This window comes from Podarcis erhardii (assembly GCF_964252035.2).
Source record: "Podarcis erhardii genome assembly, chromosome: 5".
Taxonomy (NCBI): Eukaryota; Metazoa; Chordata; class Lepidosauria; order Squamata; family Lacertidae; genus Podarcis; species Podarcis erhardii.
Genome location: NC_138509.1, coordinates 28,144,030 through 28,156,128, shown reverse-complemented (window position 1 = coordinate 28,156,128; position 12,099 = coordinate 28,144,030). Strand labels below are relative to the sequence as shown.

At 42.9% G+C, this 12,099-nt stretch overlaps 1 long non-coding RNA gene across 1 annotated transcript in view; it reads right to left on the bottom strand.

Moving 5' to 3' along the window:
• The window catches only part of LOC309342496, a 578,273-nt gene that overhangs the window by 493,390 nt on the left and 72,784 nt on the right, over positions 1-12,099 (bottom strand). The window contains exon 4 of the long non-coding RNA XR_014156853.1: positions 789-875. This is a non-coding gene — a long non-coding RNA (uncharacterized lncRNA). The remainder of the gene's footprint in view (positions 1-788; positions 876-12,099) is intronic.

Genomic DNA, 12,099 nt, shown 5'->3' with positions numbered 1-12,099 from the left:
GCCCTTGTCCATCGTTTTCACATCCCAGCTGAAGAAGACATTTCTGTTGCACAGGTTTTTAATGGACCTCCGTGCCTTTTCATCTGATTTTCTCCTACTGCTTTAAATGTTTTTGTTGCTTTTTAAATATTGGATTGCTGTTTTTATATATTGCTGGTTTTAAGTATGCCATGAACCACCTCAGAAGTTACAAAAGAGAGGTGGGCTATAAATATTCAAATAAAATTATTTCAAACTGTAGCATATTCATCTCCTGACAATCTGGGGGGGGGGGGACCCTGACATTGAAATCAATGAAACAGATAACGTATTACGACAGTGGAAGTTTGATGTGAAGATGTTAGCAGCCTGAAAACAAAGTTGTTCCTTTCCTTGCTTGCTTTTCCTTAAGAACTAATATGGACATTTCCCTGGGCCATTGTTAGCTTTGATGGACAAATATTGAAAGTGAGGGAACGGTAAGTCATGCAATTTCTTTTTTAGACATAAAATATCAAATTAAAATGATACAAATCTGAAACTAGGTAATTTAATACCAATGGAGGCCTGGAACAAACTATAAATTGGTGTGATCAAACTTTACTGTCAGATTTTTGAAGCGATACTGCTTGCAGAATGCCTTACGATCAATGTAGGTACATGGGGAAAATAGGAGATGGGTGCCCAGGATGACTTTTGTTCCTATAGCATGTTGTAGAGGAGCCAGGTCCGTTATGGCAAGTGGGGCACTGCCCCACCAACCTCAGTCTGCCCTCTCCCAGCCCCCACCTGTCTGCCATCTTACTTACAACCAGTCCGGGCGGTGGTTGGACAACCGGTCGACTTCTTCCTCCGTAGTCTCAATGTTGTCTTTATAGAACTCAGCAGAGAGGAGGCTGGGGGCAAAAAACAAAACCAACCTGTCATTGGCTTGGGCTCTGCCTGCTGCTTGGGCTCCTTGCAGTCTGCGCCAACAATCTTGATGGTCCCCAGCCACCACTAGTCTATTGTTGCTACAGTTTCCTCTGGATTTCCTTGCTCTTTCATGCTAGCATAGGTCACTTTTAAAAAGGGACTTGCTTCTTCTACCTAAAATAGAAATGGCCACGGAATCCTCAAGGCACTATTTTGGGAAGCCAAGTGGTTGTAGGTAATTGCTCTATCCCATTTCAAGCCATATGGAGGGGTTTTTGTTTCCTTCAACACCACCATAAATGTGGCCATTTTGAAGTCCCAGGTTATGGCTTAAAACCACATGAAGCTGCGTCTGATCAGTGCTTGGATGGGAACCACATGTACACTTTTGTGGGCTCCATGACAGAAGAAGGATCGGGGGCGGGGGGAGTTAGAAAATAAAAATAAACAACAAATGCTTTTAAAAATGCTGGCATTTCACTTTTGCTGTGTCTCTTGCTCCCCATCCCACATTTATTCTAAAATCTCTACTCCCAATCAAGGAAACCTGAAAAGCTGCCCCTCCTATAAGTAGTCTGGCGAATGCTTGCTGTGATTCACCAAGTAGATGCTGAGTTCATCTGGATACACCAACAGACAACATGCATCACTTGAACAAAAACTGCTGGTGGCAAAACACCTCCTTTGTGTGACAGCTGGATGATCCTAATGAGAGCTACACACTAAACACCCTCTCACAGAGCCAATCCGAGACAGAGAGAATGTAACTTCACTATGGCAGGTTTAAATTTCAGATCTTTTTGAGATATGGCCATCAAGTCACATAAGCGTCCTTCACCTATATCAGTCCTGCCTGCAGCACATTTTTACAAAACTAGATGCTGAAAGAAATAGATGCCCATTGACATGACTCACTGCTTGGTTGCACCATGATAGGAGATGGGTTGCAAAAATGGCTTTACCACCATACAGTCCTCCTCCCCTTTGGTAAGTCGTTTTTTTAAACAACAACAACAACACTGATTGATAGGGGGAAAGTGGAAACACAAAGGAAAAAAGATTGCACAAGGAAAGTAGCGTTGGGCAAGAGAAGGCAATCTAAAATGGCAGCAGCTGGGCACTTTTGCAGAATGGGAAAAGGAAAAGGAAGACTGCAAAGGAGGAAGGGGAATCATAGAATAGAATCACAGAATTGGAAGAGACCACAAGGGACATCGAGTCCAACCCCCTGCCAAGCAGGAAACACCATCAGAGCACTCCTGACATATGGTTGTCAAGCCTCTGCTTAAAGACCTCCAAAGAAGGAGACTCCACCACACTCCTTGGCAGCAAATTCCACTGTCGAACAGCTCTTACTGTCAGGAAGTTCTTCCTAATGTTTAGGTGGAATCTTCTTTCTTGTAGTTTGGATGCATTGCTCCGTGTCCGCTTCTCTGGAGCAGCCGAAAACAACCTTTCTCCCTCTATGTGACATCCTTTTATATATTTGAACATGGCTATCATATCACCCCTTAACCTCCTCTTCTCCAGGCTAAACATGCCCAACTCCCTTAGCCGTTCCTCATAAGGCATCGTTTCCAGGCCTTTGACCATTTTGGTTGCCCTCCTCTGGACACGTTCCAGTTTGTCCGTGTCCTTCTTGAACTGTGGTGCCCAGAACTGGACACAGTACTCCAGGTGAGGTCTGACCAGAGCAGAATACAGTGGCACTATTACTTCCCTTGATCTAGATGCTATACTCCTATTGATGCAGCCCAGAATTGCATTGGCTTTTTTAGCTGCCGCATCACACTGTTGGCTCATGTCAAGTTTGTGGTCAACCAAGACTCCTAGATCCTTTTCACATGTACTGCTCTCAAGCCAGGTGTCACCCATCTTGTATTTGTGCCTCTCATTTTTTTTGCCCAAGTGCAATACTTTACATTTCTCCCTGTTAAAATTCATCTTGTTTGTTTTGGCCCAGTTCTCTAATCTGTCAAGGTCGTTTTGAAGTGTGATCCTGTCCTCTGGGGTGTTAGCCACCCCTCCCAGTTTGGTGTCATCTGCAAATTTGATCAGGATGCCCTTGAGTCCATCATCCAAGTCGTTGATAAAGATGTTGAATAAGACCGGGCCCAAGACAGAACCCTGTGGCACCCCACTAGTCACTCTTCTCCAGGATGAAGAGGAACCATTGATGAGCACCCAGCTTGTTGAAAAGTTGGGACTAAGTTGGGAATCACTTGTTGAAAGTTGGGACTAAAGGTGGATCTGGAAAAAAGGTTGTATCTGATACCATCAGCAAATTCTAATGACTGGCATGCACTACCTTCAGTACCTTGCAAAACAGAAAGATGTCTAGGTTCAACAAGGGTAACAACAATACAGTATCATCACATCATGCATTCCATGTATATGCAAAACCACGTATATGACAAACACCCCCCTTGGAACTGCCTCTACACAAGCATCCTTACCCTCCCAGTGCTGGCATGCTGAGTGGGCCTCACTCAGTAAGCAAGGCAGAGAGTTTTAAAGGCAGAGGATATCAGTATTATTACGCCAATAGGGGACAATTTAGGAGTGAAGTTAACACAGAATGGCTATCTAAGTCCAATTATTAAGTTCAGGGCAGGGGTTAGATTTCAGCTAGTACTGTGCTCAGACCTGTTCTCCAGTTTCTTAAAAGTTTTCTTCCATTGCAAAAAGAAGCTTCCATTTTTCCGCCCAATTCTCAAGGCACTTAAAATATTTCTTTAGAACGTTAGTGGGGGCAAAGGTGAGATTACCTTCTTGCTGCAAGCTGGCTGTGGGTGGGGTGCTTGTTTATCTTGCCATTAAACATTTATCCTACAGTCTACAGCTTCCCCAACTGCCTGTGCTTCCTGATCACAAAAAAATTCATGGGTGAACTGACCTCATGACATCTTTCCCTAAGCTTCAATTGAATCATGGGAAGTTGAACAAGAAATACTTGATTATAGAACTCTGTACAACATAACCCCTCTCCTTTGGCAACTTTCTCCTTCTGCTTCTATCCCTGCCTCCTCCTTGGCCCTAACTTCCTAAACTAGATATGGGAAGTGTGTCTAAAGGTATATTAACATTTATCCTTGCACAAACCACCAGAGAGATGATTTGTGGAATTAAAGCAAAGATGCTTGCCAACACCCTTTGGCCACCTTGAAAATGGGGTAAAGGCAACAGCAACCCTGCACTCTGTTGGAAGTACAACAGCAGAGAGATTATTTGACTTGGGAAACTCACTGGTGCCAAATAGGAGCTTCCCCCTACAGAGCATATACAGTAGCTGCTTGCAGATGGTAATTTTCATTGACACCAAAGCTCAAGGAAAAATGTTAACCCACAACAGCTGCTATTTTAAAAAAACAAAATGTAGATACGTGAAATATGGTCATACATTTAACATAATGTGTAGTTTGGCTCTTAGGCACTAACCTACACTACAGTGGGTGCAGCATGCAAGCTCTCCACACTGACTTAAGTTTTACTCTTGGAAGCACTGAGTGCTGGGTATAATATAAAATAGCCTGATGGGGGAAAACAAAAGCAAAATAGTCTGAGACTTGATTGCCACCAGAGAGTAGCAAATAGATACAGATTGGCATTCCAGGATGGAAATGGACACTTCCCCAATTCAGAGTGATATGCAGACAGCAAGCAAGGCTGTATGCTTTTTACATTGAATGATTGGTTCAATAAAAGTTACCGTAATGCCTTATGTATTACAAATTTCATTTCTCTGTGACTCATAGCCGACTATGCAGGGAGGGTGGACCCTCTTTCTGTATGTCTCACATTATTGTTACTACAAAATCATAATCGATGTTAATAATCACCACGTCAGAAACACTTGGGTTTGTCATTTTCCTTACTTTTTAAACACACTTTATGATAAGTCTGCTCTATTATTTCCAATTGAGTTGTGGCAGATTTTTCGGAAATGGAAATTCTTCAGGGAACCAAATTGTCTTCAAGAGAATATGTCATAGCAAGTCTGCCTGAGGCTGTATATGCACCTACACAGATTCATCATGCCCCATTGATTGCCATGGTGCTTTCTTGAAAATATCTTTGTGCAGGATTGCAGCTTCAGTTAAATTAAGACCTCAAAGTATGTTCTCTACCAGTGAGTGATGGTCCATCTGGAAGTATACTCTTTTAGACCATTTAGGGGCACAGATGTCAGAACTACAGATCTCTGGAATGGGGTTAACAGACCCCATCAGCATCTCACAGTTCTTCTTCACCAGCTTAATGGGACTGAAATAGGCTCAGTTGGTAGAGCATGAGACTTTTAATCTCAAGGTCATGGGTTCGAGTCCCATGTTGGGAGTTGGACTAGATGATCCTCATGGTCTCTTCCAACTCTATGATTCTATTACTTGCTATAGGGGAAGTGAGTACTAGTTCACAATCATTTCCCCCCACTCCTCCTCTCATACAAATGCCACTGGCACTCAAAGAATAACTGCTGTATGAAATGATAAATGGTTGGAGAGACCATATTCTTCACATACATATATTTCCCCTTAGCCTTCAGTTCCCATGTAAGACTTATTTATGACCAGAAAACCAACCATAATTACATGAAGGGACAACTGAAGATAGAGTCTGAAGAAGCATACACCTAATAAACACAGAATGCCTAATACAAACTCTGCATGACAAAAAGCACATAGGAAAAATCTGTCTTTCTTGACAGCTGAGCTAGGTTTATTGGCGACAACTAATACAAGGAATCCCATTTCCTTAAAGGTGGCAGGGCACTGTGTCACAGTACAAAGAGGCGCTGGAAAAAAGGAGCCACATGGCTTTGTTAGTCTGGGGGTCACGCAAAAGGAGAACTGCTAATAGAAGAACTAAAATATTGATCAACCTTGCAGCGTATTCATTCATCTTTTCTGCTGATCAGCACACACACACACACACACACACACACACACACACATTTGGGGTTTTCTGTTTATTTCCTTTACATCTCTCCGGGGCTCCCAGGTCAAATACACCAAGGTCACAGTGCAGAGCACCGATTCTTGCTGCACACACAGTTGGCTGAACAGTGAGCCCAAAGCAATGCCCTTCTCAAAGGCAGAGTCAAAGGCAGAGATGCTTTTCGGATTGAGACTCGCAGCATTCCAAGCAGCTGGTGTACCATGTTAAATTGAAAACAGAGACCAGGGGGAAGCATAATGCCAGAGGTCACCCAAAGTGCCCAGTGCTAAACATCCAGTTCACTTATGCCGTTCCAATACCAGTGCTCCATTCACAAATTGTGTCCTCCCTTAAAGAGGGCACGTGTTGTGGTGAGACCTGGAAACCGATACCCTGTGTTGTGGGTGGGTAAGATTAGTCAGCCACAACACCCGATTGGTAGGTCCCTTGATGCTGGATTTAATCTGGCCAATGGGGTGCAGCTAGACTGGTGACTGGGAGCGGCCGCCGAGACCACATAACACCGGTCTTGAAAGACCTACATTGGCTCCCAGTACATTTCCGAGCACAATTCAAAGTGTTGGTGCTGACCTTTAAAGCCCTAAATGGCCTCAGTCCATTATATCTGAAGGAGCGTCTCCACCCCCATCGTTCTGCCCAAACACTGAGGTCCAGAGTGGCTGGGGAAGCCCAGCCAGATGGGCGGGGTATAAATATATTATTATTATTATTATTATTATTATTATTATTATTATTATTAGACCTATATATGCCCATGCACGTGACCCAGAGCTTCCTCTTTCGTTGTGTGCATTCAGAACACCCGTCCACCTCTCCCTACTTTTAGGGCTTTTGCGCTTGACCTTGCTATGCTGTCGTGTGTCATCTGTCGTTGGGACAGGGGCATGGCAGGAATTTCCCCCACTTGGCTGATTGGCTGTTGCCATTTGGGTTTCGCCGGCTGCATAGCAAATCGTCACAACTTGTAAGGTTGCGGATAGGCTCTGGTTCAGGTCATAGGGAGGGGAGAATGCTCTCGCCATCCGTATGTGAAGGGTATTCCTTTAAAGGAATCCAGGGACTCAATGGTTTGGTCAACCCCTGAGAGGGGGTTGTGCCCATGCCTGAGTTGAGGGGGACATTTGGGTGGCAGAGATAGCCTGTTCCCGGCTTTCCGCTTATCCAGGTGTTCACCCTTGGCTGACCTATACTGGAACCCTTGGTCAGCACTACCTGCATGGCAGGGAGCTAGTTGAACCAGAGCCTATGCAACCACTCATTTTCTGTAATCAATAAAGTTGTGGCCTAAATTCTGCCAAAAACCAAAACTAAAATTTTAGTCAAGTGTGAATTTATTTAGGGAGGAGGTTTCTGGGTCTGAACATGCAATTATCTTTGCCAGCTGTTCCTTTCCTACACATACTGCTAATGTAGCAGCAGTTGCTTGAATTACATGCCTCCCACCCTTCCATTAAAGTTACTGGTTGCTCAGGGGGGTGGGAAAGGCCTGCCTCCCACAGTGATTGGAACAGCACACAGAATGGAAATAAACAATGTGCAAGCACCTGGCAGACCCCAATATACAGCTGTTTAGTATGTACATCTCATACCCTCCAACATTTCTCTGATGAAAATAGGGGTGCCAACAACAACAACATTTTTTACTATTTATACTCCATCCATGTGACTGGGTTGCCCCAGCCATTCTGGGCAGCTTCCAACATTTATATAAACGTAAGAGAACTTTAAACATTAAAGAAAACCTTTCCTATAGATGGCTGCCTTCAGTTGGCTTGGGAGTCGGATAACTCCATACCCTCCAACATTTCTCTGAAGAAAATAGGGACATCCTAAGGGGAAAGCGGGGCGTTCCAGGATCACATCAGAAACCAGAACAGCATCTGTAAATCCAGGACTGTCCCTGGAAAACAGGGACACTTGGAAGGTCTGACATCTTGATGGGAGAAGCTGTTCATGCCTGGTATAAAATAAGGCATCACTATCACAAACAGATACTCATTTATTTGTTTCTCAAGATGAAATACATAGCGGCCATTGGTGTACGTGGTAAATCTGATCTCCTAAGGTCCAGCACATGGCCAGTTATAATGCAGTCTCAGGGGACTGTGAGTTTGAATGGAGGAATAGCAGAAGACTAGGTTCCTTGTGGTAGAATTTCTGCTTAAAATTACCCCTCCAAGAATGTTTTCCCTCCCACAGAGAAAAAATATGGGTTTCCGTATCTTTAGCCTGTAGAGAGAAAAACAACTTGGGTGTGGCACTTTGAGTGGGAAGCAACTCAAGAGAATGAACACACACACACACTTTCAGCTCTAACTCTACAACATGCTGAAGCTGCTTATGGCTTCTTCCTTTTAAACTATCAGGAGAAGTAAGATGCACACAATTGCATGTCACATTAAGCTTGGCCATATCAAAGTAACTGCACAAAGTGATATAATTGCCCAGAAACGCTCTCCTTGAGTGCTTGCAAAGAGCCGCAAAAGTAGGTCCATGTTCTTTCAGCCAGTTTAATGTAAAATTAATTCAAGGCTAGAAAAACCAGCCATTTCCATTTTTTTTAAGGTCACATTATTTAAAGTTCTGTGAGCTACTTACTCGTGTGTCACTCCAAATCTGCAATTGCTCTAACAGGATTTTCCGTAGTTTAAGTAGGTCACAGGTGTCAAATGACTATGTGACTGTGTAAGAAGCCTACATAATTCATCAAATGTGATCTCTAAAACTTTTCTTCCTCGCTTCATAACCAGTGGCACCAACAGAAGATGATGCATTTTTATCAAATCAGTGAAACAGACAATTATTCCAGGCTATTGACACGAGAAGACTGGAAGCACATAGCAGCCGACAGACAAATGGTAGTATTAGGGTTTTGCCCTAAAATGGCACCAAAGTGAGTTACCTCACACACTACAGTGGAACTGAATTGATTCACACAACCCATCAGTGAGACGGAGTCCATAACCCACAAATTCACTGGGCTGAAGGCAATACAAAGCTCTTTGTAAAAACTAAGCTGATTGTTCATTCAGTGGCAGAAAAACAACAATGCAGCTTGAACTACCCACAGAGAAGAGATCTCTTTGGGGGAAAGTTTGGATATAATTGTATTAATAAAAACAAACAAACAGGATTAAGCAAATTAAGGGTTTATCCACACCTCTGTTTGCCTCGCCACTTTCTCCTGAGGAAATCCAATTTTCAGCACTGAATCAGAACAAATGGCAATTGAGTTGCTGGTTGCTCTGATTCAGCACTAAAGAGCAGGTTCTTCAGGGGGAAATGTCAGGGCCAAGTCAAAACCACTCAGACCCATGCCTAAAAGGACAGGACAAGTGGAAGTGTGAACTGAGGGCAGCCATTTTCTTCTGCCAACAATGTGACTTTCCACAGAGGAAAGTCTGTAGGTCAGCATGGTGCTGGAGAGGCCCAGGACTACCACCACTGCTTGTTTTGAGATATTCCTAGATATTATAAATGTAAATTCTCTGTGCCCCAAAGCTTAAAGAATTCACCAGCCCACCCTGAAAGGTGTTGAAAGTAGCTCCTGACTGTTGTAGCCACAAAATGGTGCTGCGACGGTTAGGCGACACTTTCAGCTCAGCTTGTCACAAGGAAAAATGCAAGGAGACAAGAAACTGCAAGGAGGTTTATAAGGAGATTAGTGTTTGATGAGCAGAGGGATCAAGGAAGAGAGGAGAGAGAAAGCAACAAAAATAGATAAGAGACAAGATCGTGGAAAGACTGAAAAGTTAAGGCAAATTGATTAAAATAAAAATAGGTTGATAAAAAATAAAGGCGGAAACTTGTGAAAGGAAACATAGAGGAACATGATATAAGCATGAACACACACACACACACACACACACACTGCAATCCTATAGATGTCTACTCAGAAGTAAGTCCCATTGAGATCCATTGGGGCTGATTCCTAGGGAAGGAGGTGTAGGATTGCAGACTAAATGATCAGAGGAAAACAGAGATAATAGACTTAAGCTGAGAGATAAGAAGACTGATGCACAAAATGTTACGTAAGTCAATATGATAGAATGAAGGTATGAATAAGAATCTACTAAGAGTCAGTAGATAAAAAGGACAGATTTTGGGAACGTATGTGACAGAAGGACTTTGCAGACCTTAGCTGATAACATGATAGCAGACCTCAGAGCAATAACATGAGCTGAAAGCCAAAGAGAAGGATCAAGGATAGTGTCCACATTCATAATTTGTTGAAAAGGCTGAAGGGTGATGTTGACAGCTGAAAGGAAAGATTTAGAGGATGCATAATAAATTATGTCATCTGCATATTAAGTTGGAGTTTATGTTTGGATACCCAATCACATATAGCCCACAGGACAATTGGAAATATGAGTAAGAACAGGGGGAGACAGCATAACACTGATACTTCAAAAGAAGAAACAGATTGTCAAAATGAAGAATACATAAAGTGAAGAGAATGGGGCTAAGAGCCAAGGACCAAGGGACTTTCGTTTACTGGTTGAATTCAATAGGACCTACTTGGAGGGGGGGGTAGGAAATCAAGGAGAAATAAAGAAATGCCTAAAATTGTGAGGGAAAGGTGTGCCTGGAAACTTACAACAATTCATATTCTATGCACCCCTCTCAGCTACAGGAGTCACTCCAGAATTCAAATGCTCTGAAGCAAAAAATAACAAGCAAACTTGCCATAATTCTTAGCTCACCATGCAATTCCTGCTAAATTAATGCAAACATTCTACAGGTTTACAATACAGCCACATTAGCAGAAGTTTCTTTGTTAAATGGTAAACATCCACTGAGATTCCTTGAGCACTCAGGGTCCAGCCTGAGGTGAACTCTCGAGTTCCAAAGAAAACAATTGCAGACCTCCACCCTCAAACTCATGCATGGCTGGATGAGAGCGATGTGCTGGATGGGTGGGGCTTAGCTGCGTGCCCTCACCCTCCCCGACATGACCCTTGACGTGTGACGGATCTGAATTCCTAACCAAGGCTTGAAGGGGGCATAAATTCACCCCTTGGAACTGTGAACAATAATGCGAAAAATGAGAGAAAAAGCAGAACATAACATAGAGAATTTACGGTCTAAGAAGCATTATTACCATGAAGTGAAATGTTGCCAGGAGGGAGGGGATAAAGTGGACCTTGTGATATGTGAATGTGTAAAATCCACAAACATCTGGTGTCAGGCCTGTATGGTATACTGTCATCCCAGACTTTAAAATAAAGCTCATTTTTCTCCTTGACTACAAAGTACTTTGCTTGACATTTCTCGCTATTAATGACTTCAAGTAAGACAGATTTCTGTATTTAAACAGTGGATCATCCAGGCTCTCAAATGTCCTGAAAAATCAAATGTCATTATTGATTTTCCTAAGTAGTAATAATTCACCGGCGGCAGCAGCAGAGGTGCTTTTTAAAACTCATTGGGTAATAGCATTTTATCTTTCTGGAACATTTTGTAAAGCAAAAATTAATGCACCTATCTCCTGTTATATTTTTACTCTCTTGCACAACACGAGAATGAATGGTTTTGTTCCAAAAGGATTAGCTTAGAACTGTAATTTAGCCAAACATCCAACTCCCCCTCGTTTCTTGAACAGTGGAAAATTGGCTAAAGCAAGCAAGTGTAGGTGGAAGTCTTTGAGGCAGCAGGGAGGAAGAAATGCTCCTAATTTGGAATGTATAATCTGTGCTCATATGGAAGGTGTAGATACCGTAACTCACAATGTTGTGCTATTGCATTTTGCACCATCATTTTATTTCTCTGATACAATGATAAACAAAGAACATGACATATGATAGACTTCAGCCAAGTAGAACAGGGGGATGCAAGGGAAGCAAAACTGGGTCTCTCATACAGGACAACTCTTCCTTGCCTGTCACTTGGTGATCTCCGAAACTCTCTCTTCAGGATACCTTAAGTACAAGCCACTCGCTACACTACCATCTATTAGATTAGGGTTTCCCAAACTTGGGTCTCCAGCTGTTTTTGGACTACAACTCCAATCATCCCTAGCTAGCAGGACCAGTGATTGGGGTGATGGGAATTGTAGTCCCAAAACAGCTAGAAACCCAAGTTTGGGAAACTCTGTCTTAGATGGAATCTTAGAGCTCTGGCACACATTTCTGGAGAAAAACAGAAGTGTGCTTTACACCATATTTTGGCTGCTAATATCTGCACACGAAAGAGACAGCTCCTTTAAGAATCTTATGGTGGCAGATGTTAGGCAACTGCATCCTAAAGATG